We start from the raw sequence: 13,857 nt of genomic DNA on the forward strand, positions 1-13,857 counted from the left end.
CAGTGGGTTATATTTTGAAGATTACTTTAGCCTGGGTGCCCAATATTTCGCACAGAGTATGTGAATCCTGTGCAAGCTTTCACTAATAAGTCAGCTTTGGGAAGTAATTATTTCTGAAGTTCCCTGATGAGCTGAGGTACCCATTAAGTACACAGAAAGTTATTTAGATTCTTAGTACAAAGTTGTTTTCAATTATTTCTTACTACTCAGTGTTTTAATTCTTAATAGACAGAAGAACCTGAGTGTTAGAAAGCCTGAGAAATCACTGTTCATGTAGCAAATCTTGACTGACAATCACTGACAAGTCTATGCTTGAGTGTAGAGGCATCTTAATTAGTTCAGTCAGGGTCGGGAAGAAGATATTGGTTTCATACTGGAAGTTAATGATTAGCTGTTCTCATCTGAAATCTGTTTTCGTATGCTGCTGAGTTAAGCAGCGTCACTGCTGGTGGATGCCCAAAACACAGGGCTTATTCAGTGGTTAGCCAGGTTTTTTTTGGTTTTTTTTTTTTCTTCCCAAATTTCATTATCCACGATGGTTTCAAGCTTACTTAATGCATCTTTTAGATTTGGGTACCATTTGAGTTGTGTCAACTTCGGGCTTTTCCTCTGGCAAACTGAATGATGCTTGGGTTTGTTCTGAAAACTAATAGCTGCAGTTCAGATGATTCACTGGCCCTCTCTGATGGCTATAGACATTTTCCCATTTTTGTTCTCCAACTGCTGTGGCAATTCTTGAATAGCTATTGTAATTGGCCTGAGATATTGGCATGTACTGTGGCCTGTTTCTGCTGTGGTGAAGTTGGGCTGCAAGTCAAGGGGAGTGCAGATGCGTGTAAATGAGATCCCTAGGATGGGATGTATTATCTTTCTTCTGTTTGACTCTATCAGGTAGTTTAAAAAAGGAGGAGGGGGGAACTCAAAAAACAAAATCCTAAACAAAATCCATGAGCTGTTAACCCATTGAATAAAGGTAATTTTCCTGCCCAGAGCTGCTCTTCTCTGTAATGTAACATTAAATGCTTGACTGCCTCAGAATTGCAAGCAGTTGAAAAATGCTGGGTCTGTATTACTCAATTTTCACTACCTATTAGTTTATATAGTGTACATGTCTCATCTTGTGCCTGTTGGCAGTAGTTCTGTATTAATCTGCAGATCCAAACCTTGAGAATCAGTCAGAAGGAAGCTCAGAGGGAGAACCCAAGTCGTGCACTCTGAATCTGACAGTAGACAGTTGTTCATTTAGATATTCCTGCGTCTGAATTAAGGTGCATCCAAAGTGCAAAAATTAATTGTGTGAAGAATCCATCACACCATTAATTTCACATCTGGCCGTTTTTAATGCATCTTTACTGGCATTCCCTACTGACTGCTAGGGATCTGCAAGTCAATTTCTTACCCATTTATAAAAGTGCTTTATTATATTGCTTAGTGCTAAGCTCTAAATTTAAAATACCATGTGATGTGAAGTCACACTGTGCAAAAAAAAGAAATCAAATACCTATCAGAGTGCCAGTATAAACCAAGCCAATCAAGCCAAGCATCAGCTGTGCTTAGTCTGATCTGTTTTGCATGATGCTCATGGGTACTAAAAGATAGGAATCCAGTTAATGGATTCCTGTGCTAACGTCTCTCTGCCTGTTATTGATGATAGTCCAACTGACCTATAATTCTCAGCTTTCCTGTCTGCTTCCTTTTTGCCTAATGGTTCTGCTTGGTCTCTTCTCTCCTCGTGCCTTCATTACCACAAGAGTCCTGTAAGACTTTGTTAATAATTAACTTTTACTCATTCATTGAAGCCTTCAGGACAAGCTACCTGAGCATCAGCACACTGTTCTTGCAGGTGGTAAGTGCCTGTGTCCCTGTCCAGTATTGTGTCCAGAAAGATGGGAAGAGCTAAGCATTGCTTGTCTCTTTTGTAGTAATTTTATCAATTAGAAATGTGTATATATTTATTTAGTAATGAACTAGTAGTGTTAGGACACACTTTTTAAAAGTCCCTAGTTTTGCTGCTGCAGTGGGATTTTTTTTCTCATTTTAATATTTATTTCTATTGTCCGCTCATTCTAATGAATTTAGACTTGTCATTGTTGTTTATAGCTCAGTGAATTAAGTTGGACTTTCACTCAAAATAATCTTAACCAGAGCTCTTGACTACCTCAAAAATATTATTTACAGGTAGAATTTTTTAAGTGTTCTTAAACACTTTGTCCTATATTATTTTTCTTGCACTCTTTTTCAGGAAATTAGCTTTTTGCTGTAGCGATGGGTCTAACTTTGGTTTCGGTTTCTCTTTTTGCGATGTTAGTCATGTTCAGTCCTTACCTTCAGGGGATCACTGCTTTTCATCCTGTGTTTGCTTTTTTTTTTTTTTTTTTATTACTTTATCTCAAAGCACAAATTGACCAATTTGATGTCATGAGAAAGGAAAAAAACCAGCCATATTTAAAATATGCCTGAGTGGGTGAGTTTTAGGGAATTGCGGCAGCTCTTACAGAGACAGTGCTGTTACCCATCTTTTTGTCCTGAAGTACTGGGTAGTTACTGCTGAGAGAGTGAAGGGAAGCTGTGAGTCAACTGGCAAAGGCAAAAGCAGATGCTACTCAAACTTAAAGAACCTTGCTCAAGGGGAAAGCTGCTCTGAGAGGAATGCATGCACTGGAAAGAATGGAGAGTTAAATTTCTGCGGTTCTAACAGTGTCTGACAGTCACCTTTTTGCTCGTGATCACTTCTCTGGGCTGTGAAGAGTTGGTCTCACTACATTCTCCACTCTGCTTCCTACCTGTGGTGCTGTAGGTCTTCAGAGCCTTCCCTTGATAATGCTGCACTATTTTTTCCTGTGGAGCTTTATGAGATACTGTAATACTCCATATCTTCTCCTTTAATCTGTACTATTAACGTCATTATTTCGGCCTTAAGACAGTGGCTAATGAAATGTACAGCACGCTGAGGCTGTCCAAGAACACTAGTTTTCTTTGTTAAGCAAATGGTTTTCAGTGGTCACTTGAAAATGCCTTTTCTGGGGGTCAGCATGCATGACTTGAATTTTTTTTCATGCGCACATTTGTGTGGTTTAATTAGAGTCTTGTGTGATTTTTCTTGTTAAAGCAAAGTGAAATGCTTTAAAATACCATTTGCCACTGGTATTTTATTGCAGCTTTGACTCTTTAGTACTTAAAATTATGTGTGCTAATGGATCATCTAACGTGGCAGCCCTTTTCCCTGAAAACACATTTGTTGCCAAATAATGGTGTTCCCTATTTATCTGTATGCCTAGAGATAAAACACAGCTCTGCATTCTATTTTTTGTAACATATTTTTCCAAAGTCACAGTGGTGTATAGATCCAGAACTATGATTATGAAGTAGATCCACAAAAACAGTATGTCAGGAACCAGATGTGTGTTTGCTTTTCCAAGGTTAAATAACATTGCATTTAAGACTCCTGGTGCAAAAGAATAAATTTTCATAATCTCTCTTTTCTTTTAAAACAGACTGGAGGCCAAGAACAGAGTGCAGCACTGGCAGTAGGTAAGAATTGAAACTTAACCTTGGTGAAAACACTCCTGAAAAATAAGCAAAATTGTAATATGTTAAAGGGCAGAAAATGTGACTGTTTGCATATTAACAATTTTCTCTTCAGGAACTCATTTCCCCTCATTTCCTTCTATAACTTTTGAAATTCTGTGGTGTTCACTAGGAAGTCCTGATCTCTAGCTGAATTTATGCCTCTCTGATTAAAGTTGCTAAACCAGGCTGCGAGGGTTTGGTTTTTGCTTGTGCAGCACCTCACGACAGCCTGGTAATGATTTTGAAAACTCTGCACCATAGCAGTGTGAAGTCCCATTGTTTCAAGGGAGGTATTTTTGGTGTGCACAGGGTTTGGCCACATTTGTGAACATATCTTGGAAGATTATGCAACTTCTTGAGAGTTATGAATGAATAGAGAATGTTTTGGTGGTTTTTCTTTGTAAGTCTCTTCAGTAAAACTACTGTGTAACTTTACTCCTGAACCAGATGCCTTATGCCAGAAACCAGTACTCTGAACCAGCTTGTAAGACTGAAGAGGTAGCATATGCTCATGTGAAGGTTTTAGCTCTTAATTTTTTAACCTGCTGCTTGTTATTGGAGCTACTGCACAGAGTATCTGTGTTATACTTCACTTTTATTGTGCTTTGCCAGCATAACTATCCGTCTTCTCTCAAATTGGGAAGGTAATGGTACCAAATGTGAGGTAGGATTTTTTTTCTTCTGTTTTTGATTAATCATAAAAAAGCCCTTTGATGAAACTGATTTGTGTGCTGTGTTGACCTGGGCTGGATGCCAGGTGCCCACCAAAGCAGCTCTGTCATTCCTCTCCTCAACTGGGCAGGGGAGAGAAAATAGAACAAAAGGAGAGATCACTCATCAGTTACAGTCATGGCAAAACAGCCTTGACTTAGGGAAATTTGTTGAATTTATAACCAATCAAATCAGAGCATGTTAATGAGAAGTAAAACAAATCCTAAAACACCGTTTCCCCCACTCCTCCCTCCTTACCAGGCTTAATTTTATTTGCAATTTTCTGCCTCCTTCTTTGTGCCTCAGCATAGAGAGATGGGGAACGGGGGTTACAGTCAGTTCATCACATGTTGTTTCTGCCTCTTCTTCCTCCTCAGGGAGAGGAGTCCTTACCCTGCTCCAGTGTGAGGTCCCTCCCATGGGAGACAGTCCTCCACAAACTTATCCAACATGAGTCCTTCCCAAGGCCTGCAGTTCTTCACAAACTGCTCCAGTACTGGTCCCTTCCATGAGGTGCAGTCCTTCAGGAACAGGCTGCTCCAGTGTGGGCCCCCATGGGGTCATAAGTCCTGCCAACAAACCTTCTCCACAGACCCTGCGAGGAGCCTGTTCCAGCACAGGCTTCCCATGGGATAACAGCCTTCTCCAGGTATCCACCTACTCTGGTGTGGGGTCCTCCACGGGCTGCAGATGGATCTCTGCTCCCCTGTGGACCTCCATGGGCTGCAAGGGCACAGCTGCCTCACCGTGACCTGCACCATGGGCTGCAGGGGAATCTCTGCTCTGCTATCTGGAGCACCTCCTCCCCCTCCTTCCTCACTGACCTTGGTGTCTGTCCTGTATTCTTGGTGTCTCTCACGTATTCACACTTCTCTGGGCGCAATTACTTCTGTGCCATAACTTTCTTTTTCCTTCTGGAATATGTTATCCCAGAGGTGCTGCCACCGTCACTGATGGGCTCGGCCGTGGCCAGCAGTGGGTCTGTCCTGGAACCAGCCAGCGTTGGCTCTGTCGGACATGGGGGAAGCTTCTGGCAGCTGCTGACAGAAGTTCTCCCTGTCATACCCCCACCACCACAAGCTTGTCACGCAAACTCAATGCAATTTGTCTTCAGTTCTGTTGACAAGAGTAGAAAACATTTCCCAGTGCTGTGTCCAAAATTATTTGAATTCTCCATTCAGAATTAAGAATATATGACACTATAAATATTACTAAAGTACTCGTACTTACTGTAGTGTATAATTTATGTTTTAAAATATTTTGCAGAATTTCTGGTTTTGATGATTTTTGTTATTCTTAGGAGAGTTTATGATATTGCTGTGTCAGACCCACAGTCCTTTTCGCTTTACTGTCTTGACTCACTGGGTTATGGAGTGAATCTAGGAACTGGGCAAGCATACAGCAACATTTTCCAAATCTATAATAAACTAATGGAAAAACATCCAGTGCCAGTAGCAGTAGTAGTTTTTTCATTGAGTGGCTTTTACTTGCAAAGTCATTTGGGTGTGTTGTTAAAGCTGCAGTTGGAACTAGGTGCAGACTTTTAATTTACAGCATCATGTGCATTTGCAAAGGATACATTGTAAAAGTCACTAGACTGAGTCAGACCATGGGCCATCTAGCCAAGTACAGGCTCCAGGATCACCATCTTACTGCCCTCTGCATGTGTACACTTGATTTTGCACATCCTTTCACACCCTCCACTTACTCCTCTACTTGAACTACTTCTGCTTAGAAAGGTGAGAGTGATCCAGAAAAGCTAGCAAAAGTCAAGGAGCATTGCTGGGAATGGTACTGCCTGCAGGAAGAGGAATGCTGTCCAGAAAATGACTGCAGCACATGGCAAATAACTTCTGTTTTCTTTGAAGAAACTGTGAATCAACAGTATTTCAGGTATTGAAGGGAAAATGTTTATAAATTAAGGTGGTATGGTGTCCACTTCAGCAGAAGTTTGGGTGTCAGACTGCTGATGCTTTCAACTTCTCCAGCTGTGCTGGGACAAAGTAGCTGCCAAATGTTTGACAGCGTCATAAAGCATTGGGGAATCACCAGTGTGAAAGGTTGGGAGGGACTGGCAGAAGCCCTGCCCAAGCAACATGTTCAGTAGGAAACCATCTGTTGAAATCACCTTAGCTAGTAAGGTAACTGAGCTCCAGAAATAACTGGGGAGTACTGAATGCTTTGTTTAAGTTTCAAAGAATGGGGCAAACCTAAGTAGATGTTGCTGTCTGAATAAGGTTAAAACTTGAAAAAAGCTTAATATCCAGTAAAACCTGAGCCTTCATATGTGAGCAGATGCCTAGGGAAGAATGGGAACAAGGAGACCATGTGATTCTTCTAGGATGTCAGTATTTTAAGGTCAAGTATTTTTCAGAGCCAGATGGGATTATTAAAGGTATTCAGTATTCTTTAATTGCTTTCTGTTCTGCATATATACCTGGTTTTCCCCAAGAACTGCTGCAAACTCCTCATGAGATGGGATGAGATGTACTTGGAGAATTCACAGATGGACAGTGCAGGAAATCATAACTCTGCATGATATTCTGTATATTTGTTACTGATCTTAATGGATTGCAGGTTGTGTAATACCACTGAAGAATAGCAAATGTTCCTCCATTTTTCCAACAGGTGGATGAAAATAAATTATCTTATATCTTAGGCTTATAGGACACCAGTAGTTTGATTTTAAGATTGAAAGAGATATGTTGGGAAGGATGGAAAATGAGATAAAAAATCTGATATTTATTCAGCTAGAGGAATCTGGACCAATGTAGTCAGGGGTTTTTTGTTTAGGTTGGATTTTTTTAACACTTACTTTCTAACAGGAAAAACTATCCAGGTTCAGTAAAAGTTGATGCTATGTCTCATGAGGGGATCTGAAGAAGTAACTGAATGTAACAAAGATGGTTGTAGAGCCTTGATCTTGCAGGAAATCTCTTGTGAAATTTCATATCAATAAACCATGTAGGGACCAGTTTTATCCTTCTATGCTGCCTGATGCCTGTCTGTTTGTTACTGTTTCTGAAAACAGATGGGATGGGAAGGAGCATCATCCTGCTAGTCATCCTCTGTTGTTCCGTCGTCATCTTGATGTGCTTCATTAGCCTTCTGTATTCTGCAAACATACTTTGTCTGACTGGTGTCTCAGGAAAAGAAAAGTCCACGAGGTGATCAGAAAGCTATCCTGAAATATGGAAACCCAGCCTTCCAGCTTTGTGGTTTGAAGGCCACAGGACTTCCCTTCCTCCTTGGTGTTTCAGAGCTGGTGTGTCACTGAACTGAGTTCACAGATGGACAGTCAGTGTCACGCTCATACATACAGGGTTTGTGGTTTAGCACTGTGGCATTCCCGAAAATGTCCCTTGAGATGGAATGTGTCAATGACTATTAATATCCATCAGCTTTATGACTAGATAATTTGTCATTATATCGTTAGTGTAGGATTACAAGCCAGGACACTGAAGGGGTGCAACAATTTCAGAGCCCATCTAGAAGAAAACATTTTACCTGAGTGTTGTAGAGCAATGCAGATGCTTGTACTCCTTGTCCTGGTGCATTAGATGGCAGCACTGCCAAGGCTGTTGGAGCCTCAGCTCACTACTGAAATTGTGACAGTCTGGTAGATGAGAATTCAGGTACTCTGAAAGAAAACATTTTTCAAGTCAAACTGGGCTTGAAGAGGAGTGCTGTTTCACATGTGAAACAGCAACTGAAAAGTGGCACATCAGTTGAACTAGACACTGTAGTGAAGTTGGAAATTGAAAAGATTTTTTTTTTTTTTAGCCTTTATTTAAAATGTGAAGATTTGGTGGGTTTGGGGGGTTTTTGTTTGTTTTGGGTTTTTTTGGTTGGGGTTTGTTTTTTCTTCTTTACACTGAGGTGAAAAGCTGGCAGGAGAAGGACTTAGTAAACAAATTATTGTTGGGTTTGGGGTTTTTTTGGAGACAAGAGCTTGAGGGTTGTTAAATTACGGGCTGACATCCTTGAAATATGAAACTTTCTTAGTAATGTGGTAGTGTAGCACAGTTTTAATAGGCATGTCATCTTTTGTTGATTAAGCAGCTTTTCTCTGAAAGAATAAAACCCCAATATGTAAATCTACCATAGCTCTTATTAAATGGGGGGGGGGGTGTTGTATCTTTATATACCTGATAAAAACATTCTCACCTTACTTTAAAAAAAAGACAGACTTCAGGATCAGCCACTGTTTCCATGATAATGTCACACTGCTAAACACAGCGTTTGGGCTGGAGGGACGTTGCTGGTTCTGAGCTGTTGGGCTCTAAGATACGTTGGACTCATCGGTTCCAGTTCCCTGTCTCTGGAAGATCCAGCGGTTGGGCAGCGGCCTCTGTTGGAGGAATTACGGTACTGCAGAAGGCTCTGCAGCTTTCAAACTTTGAAGGGAGAAAGCAAAGTGTAAATTGCATTCCAGTGGAAATGTCCCTGATCTGAAAAAGGTGTGTTTTCCTGATGGTTGCAATGGAATGGAATTAAAAAGAGCGTTTTGCAGAATTAAATTAAAGCATGTTGAGCTTGTGTCATTTGGAAAGAGGAAAGAATAGTTAATTATTTCTTAGCCCCAGATTCACTCTTTGAAAAACTGTACAGTTACTTGTTGAAGGGTAATTCACAGCAGATTTTTGGAGCATAGTCCCTCCCCTATTCAATACAAGTTCTGTTTTAAAAACAAGCGTAATTCTTCCAGACAAATTGGTTTTATTCCAGACTTGTGTGAGCATGCTTAGTTGTTTTATTGTAGCTCCTGTCAAATACGTTATTCAGTGTCAGCTGTGCCACTGAAATGTTCCCAAATTAACAAGGCTCTAAGACTCCTTCTTCTAAAGGAACTGTGGATTCTTCAATGCCTTTCCTTTGATTTCCTCTTAGAGGAAAAATGGACTGAATAAACACTGACCTGACCGTACTTTACAATTCTGGTTTTGAGGAATGTGAGTCTATTCATTGGTCTGTTTTCCCTGGCAGACCTCCATCTTCCTGATATGACAAGTTTTGAATTCAGTTTTGTTCAGAAAGGAGACTTTATTGATGATGTGTGATCTGAAAAAAAAAAAAAACAACAACAAAAAACACCACACCACTTCAGTTTCAACTAAAACAGTTTATTATATCAAAGTCAGCTTCACCAAATGAACTGACATCAGAGGCAACTTTAAGCAGCTTTTCAGTAGCCCAAATACTTTACCTTCCTGTACAAAAACATTTTCTATCTGGCTGTATAATTTGTTTTTCCACTCCTCAGATAAAATATTAATGACTGAAGTCCCAAAAATTCAGTGGTACATGTTTTTGGGAGGTTTTTTGGCCTGCATATTTTTATTCTTATTGTGGTCGATTTGCAGTCCCTGGTTTGTGGCCACTGGGTGTCAGCAGTGCAGAGCCATGAGCGGGTCTGGGCATGGTTTTGACTGGGAACTGTGTCCCAAAAGTGTCCATAAAAACCAATGAAATCTTAACACTTGCTTGAACAACTTGTCCATCGGTGAATAAAATTGTGTGTTTTATGCACAACTGGTGTCTGCTCTGGCACTTTGTTTATGCATTTGATTCAGCGTTTGGGCGACGTGATCTGAACTGTTACCTTTAATGTTAGTAATGTTGCTAGAGCTGTGATGAGTCCTGAAAATGAAAACAGATTATCCAATATGTAACTTGTTTTAAGCTAGTAGCCCCAAGCTTCTCCTTCCTAAATCTAAAGGTGATAACTTCCATGTGTTGGTTACTTTTCCACAACTTGAGTGATAACTGCTATGTTTTTTAATATTGACTCTAATTATTTATTTTCTAGACAATGTATTTTATTGCTTTAGGATTTTGTATAATGACAGATCTTTTTTGCTTTAAACACCACTAATATCAGTAGTAGGAATTAGAATGTGTCAGAGAGCATCTCTACTTCTCTAGCAATATTCAGAAGAGAAGTGAATGTGCATTAGACTAGAAAAAACGTGTTTGTATCCAGGGAAAATGTTACATCTTCCTGAAAAGAGTGATTCCTGCAGTATATTTTACAAGCTTATTTCCATCTCTACAGCAGTCTCTAGCTTTTAAGGCTGAGGGCAGATGTATTCTTACTGGCTGTGAAGCTTAACTGCTTCATTGGAAGAGAAAGTGCCACTGGATCCCATAGGCTGTCAGCTCTGTGATGCTATGTGTTGCTAAGGGCTGCCTTGGATTCAGCTGATGTGAGCAGCCATCTATTCACTGCCTCTTTTATTTATTTTTTTTTTTTTCTCCCTGTTCATGGCCAGATACTGTAGGCAGAAAATGTTCAGTAAGCCATGAAACAATTGCCAGGCTGATAGGATTATCCTAGAAAAATAGTACAGGGAGACATTCAGCGAGGTTTTTGTTTATGTGGTAACACTGTGGGTGTTTTAACTCTGTGGTGTTCCACTATAATGTTAGACTTTTAATGCTATAATTGTTTTTCGCTTTTTTTTTTACCAAAATATCTCTGAATTGGAGGTTTATGCCACACATGACTAAATGAAAATTTAAAACTCAAATTGTGAGAAGAAAATGTTTGTTATTTCATTAGATGTGCTTTCCATATGGCATTATGCCTCTGGACTCCAGAGCTATGGATACGAGGTTTTCATGGAGTAAAGTTTTCATACTCTGGATGTTAGTACTGAGAATAGAGTACACTTTTCCAAAAGGTGAGCTGATGTTTTCTTGAAGCAGGCTTTCTTCAGTCACAAACAGATTTTTTTAATCAATTTATCTGGTTTTTTAAACTTGCTTGGAAGCATACTATTCTTGCAATAGAACAAAACAAAATGAAAAATCTCACTTAGGAACACCTTCATAGCCTTTTTACCTTTGAGAGTAAGTTCTCCAGCTGCTCACCAATCACAAGCAAAATCCTCATTCATGTACACTTTTTCTTTCAGGTGTGAGACGGGAAATTTCTTTAGTGCTCAGATGAATTTACTTGCATCGTGTCTTTCTATTATATTTCCCCTGGGCTTAGCCTGGAGGGGGTGGGGGGAGCTGAAGTGTGTCAGGGATGTTTTCAGCAGGAAGGGCATGCGTGCAAGACTTGTTTTGAAAATATGCCTTTGCTTTCCGCTTGTCTGATCATGACAGTACACGCAACATCATACAACCCCATAAGGCTGGAATGGGCCGAATCATCCTAATCCAATGTGGCATTCCGTATGTCTTCCTCTGCAAGTAGGTCAAGTTTAAACCATGTTCTTGGCTCGTGCTCCGATTTCCCATAACCTGCTCCACGTGGCTCGAGTATTGTGGTGGAGTACAGAGCATGCCAGCAGGGATTCTAAGCAGCCTCGCAGGGACAGGCAGTTTTTGGACAGAAACTAGTGGTTTTGTTCTGCTCTGATTTTTGTGATGTTGGATTTGTGGCAAGAGAAAAGTTCAGCGGTCTAATGTGTGCTTTTACTGAGTCTTAGTTTACCTAATGAGTTCCTTCTGCACACTGCTCTATAAAATGTTAAAACCAATAAGACCTCTGGGAGTAAAACTGGTTGGCAGTGTATTGCATATATTCTGAATGAGAAAACCAAGTAAAATTGGACAGAGGCTGACAGTCCTGAAACTGTGGAAGAACAAATAGGTAGTAACCTAAAGTGTACGTAAGGCTGGACATGTGAATATTTTGATGTTAGTGATTGCAATATGCAGAATTCTTCTTGATGAGGATCACAGCTTCAGCGTGGATTTTTTTCCAAGCTGTGCTGGAAGAGTTGTGGCTCAAAAGGTGTGTTAGCACCCACAGAAGTCATCTCCAGTCAGTGTTCTGAACCAGCTATTTGGCTCCAAGATTAAGCCCAGTTGCAGGACATTAAAGTCAGTAGTAGTGTTTGCTATTGGCTTTGGTCTTCCTACAGGTTTAAGTCTTTCTTGAATCAGAGCTGATTGATGTAGCAACGTGCTCAAGAAGGATGCAGTTACTGCTGTAATATATCCTTGACTAGACCATGGTAGCTCAGTGTCAGGGCTACCTAACTGGAACCACATCTGACTTTGTAAAACAGTAATTCTACTTACTTCAGCTGAAGATGTGGACTTCAAAGGAAATTGAAGTACTATTGACAGGGCATGCCACTATGGTGGTTAATTACCAAGGTTAATTCATGGAATTACCAAAGTCTTCGTGCTAATGATGCTTTTACAGGACATCAAATAGCATAAGAGGTTGCTGAAGGTAACTAGTGGCTGGTTTTATAGATTGCTTCTCATGCTACATGCAAATTGTCATAATTTTTAATATTAGAGCCAGTAGTGGTCCTGTAATGTGTTTTGGGCCCAGAAGAAATGCAAATGATGAACCATCTTGAACAAAACAAGAATCTCTAGTAAATCTTTATCTTATCTGTCAGGGGCCTGATGTATCTCTGAGCTAGGTTGCTTTACTCTAGATTGATCCAGGTATTCTGCTGACACAGCAGCTTCTCAGAAAGGTCAGATTTCATTTTGCTCTCTGTAGTGTTCCACCTGAGTGCAGCAGGTCAGCTTTGCTTGCTGCTCAGCTGTACCTTTGGAAGGAAAATAATGTACAGAAGTGTAGAGCCATCTAACCTTAGCCATGGCGTGTTGACCTGATGCTGCTTCCATGGATCTGGGAAGTTCCACAGGTGGCACCATGGTCTTGTTTCTAAGAAGCCATTTCAGAGCTCAAGAAGGGAATGTTTAGCCTGGATGGAAGAGTAAATTCTCACTTGTTGGCTCTCTCATTCATTACCTTGAATGCTAAGCTAGAAGTATCCTCCTAAAAAACGCTAGAGAAGTATCTTCTTGTTTACTTGAGTTTTCAAGGTCTTTAAAGCTTCTTGAAGTTTTTCTGGAATACAACTTGGAGAATTGGTCATTTTTATAGTTCTTAAAACACAGTAGGTTTACTGGTATTAAAGAATGTTTGAGATCCTTGAATAACTGTTACAGTTCACCTTGATTCAAGTTTCAAAAATACTGTTTGTTCAGCTTCTGCTAGATTTCCATGCACTCCATAAAAATTGAATATATAATGAATGTTTTGCGGCTAAGGAAGCAGATATGATTGCACATCTTGTGTGCAAAGCTCTGTTATGCCTAAAGTTTATCAAGATTTTTTCAGTACACTGAACACATGAGGGAAGAGGTCTGTTAGGAACTTCATTATGAACAAGTGTTCATGCAGGTTTCTGTTCATGTAAATTGAAATACATTCCTATATCCCATCTTGTCATTTTGTTGCTGCTGTAGTTGAATTAATCTGTTGTCATCATCCTCAATTTCTCTCCTCTGCTCAGGGAGGCTCTTCACTGAGCTTTTACCTTGAGGTCAGTTGCATCTTCTGCTTGAATATCACATCGACAGTTCCACTGTAGTGCCAAACCTTTTATTGTACTTCTCTGTTTGTTAAACTTAACACCCAGAAAAGGGACCATATATTCTTCCTGGCAAACCTTTCTGAGGAATTAAGGTGTTTGTATTGCAAACTGAGTCCCCAACCCCCTACTCATTTTAGGAGGTGGTATGGGCTCAATGAAACAATCTGCTCTGCAGTGGCTATATGCTCTCCTGTAAACTTAGCTTCAAAATATTTCA

General features: G+C 40.1%; 1 protein-coding gene across 8 annotated transcripts in view; it reads left to right on the plus strand.

The window, feature by feature from the left end:
* The window catches only part of CYRIB (CYFIP related Rac1 interactor B), a 97,731-nt gene that overhangs the window by 63,161 nt on the left and 20,713 nt on the right, over nucleotides 1-13,857 (plus strand). For 6 of the 8 annotated variants that reach the window (XM_064644766.1, XM_064644786.1, XM_064644795.1 and 3 more), the window contains exon 3: nucleotides 3,495-3,531. The exons of the other annotated variants lie outside the window; for them this stretch is intronic. The gene's annotated coding sequence lies outside the window, so the exon portion shown is untranslated. The remainder of the gene's footprint in view (nucleotides 1-3,494; nucleotides 3,532-13,857) is intronic. 8 annotated transcript variants of the gene reach the window in all.

This window comes from Pseudopipra pipra, chromosome 1 (assembly GCF_036250125.1).
Source record: "Pseudopipra pipra isolate bDixPip1 chromosome 1, bDixPip1.hap1, whole genome shotgun sequence".
NCBI classification, from domain to species: domain Eukaryota; kingdom Metazoa; phylum Chordata; class Aves; order Passeriformes; family Pipridae; genus Pseudopipra; species Pseudopipra pipra.